This window comes from Eimeria mitis, genomic scaffold, assembly GCF_000499745.2.
Source record: "Eimeria mitis Houghton genomic scaffold, Emh_scaff758, whole genome shotgun sequence".
NCBI lineage: Eukaryota > Apicomplexa > Conoidasida > Eucoccidiorida > Eimeriidae > Eimeria > Eimeria mitis.
The window spans coordinates 8387-9124 of record NW_013575553.1 but is presented as its reverse complement, the minus strand read 5'-3'; positions in this window follow the sequence as shown (position 1 = coordinate 9124).

Below are 738 nucleotides of genomic sequence, written 5' to 3'. Positions count from 1 at the left end.
GCCACCCAACCATATTATATTTCCTGTATTTAAAACATAAAACACACATATATATTTATTTATTTATTTTTATTTATTTATTTAGTTGTTTATTTATTTATTTATTTGTTTGTTTTTTTATTTTTTTGGTTTTTTAGGTTTTTATTTAGGATTTAAGATCGATGCGTGTAAAAGTTAATTGTCAAAGTCAGGCACTGAGCCACCCAACCATATTATATTTCCTGTATTTAAAACATAAAACACATATTTATTTATTTATTTATTTATTTATTTGTTTAGTTTTTTAGCTTTTTTATTTATTTATTTGTTAGTTGTTTAGTTTTGTTTATTTATTTATTTGTTTATTTATATATAAGTTATAGTCAAAGTCAGGCACTGAGCCACCCAACCATATTATATTTCCTGTATTTAAAACATAAAACACACATATATATTTATTTATTTATTTTATTTATTAGTTGTTTAGTTTTATTTATTTATTTATTTATTTATTAGTGTTTTAGTTTTGTTTATTTATTTATTTGTTTATTTATTTGTATATAAGTTATAGTCAAAGTCAGGCACTGAGCCACCCAACCATATTATATTTCCTGTTTAAAACACACACAAAACACTTGTTTATTTTTATTTATTTTATTTATTTATTTATTTATTTATTTTTATTTATTTATTTAGTTATTTAGTTGTTTATGTTTTTGGTTTTTTAGGTTTTTATGTTTTATCTAAGAACTATGCGTG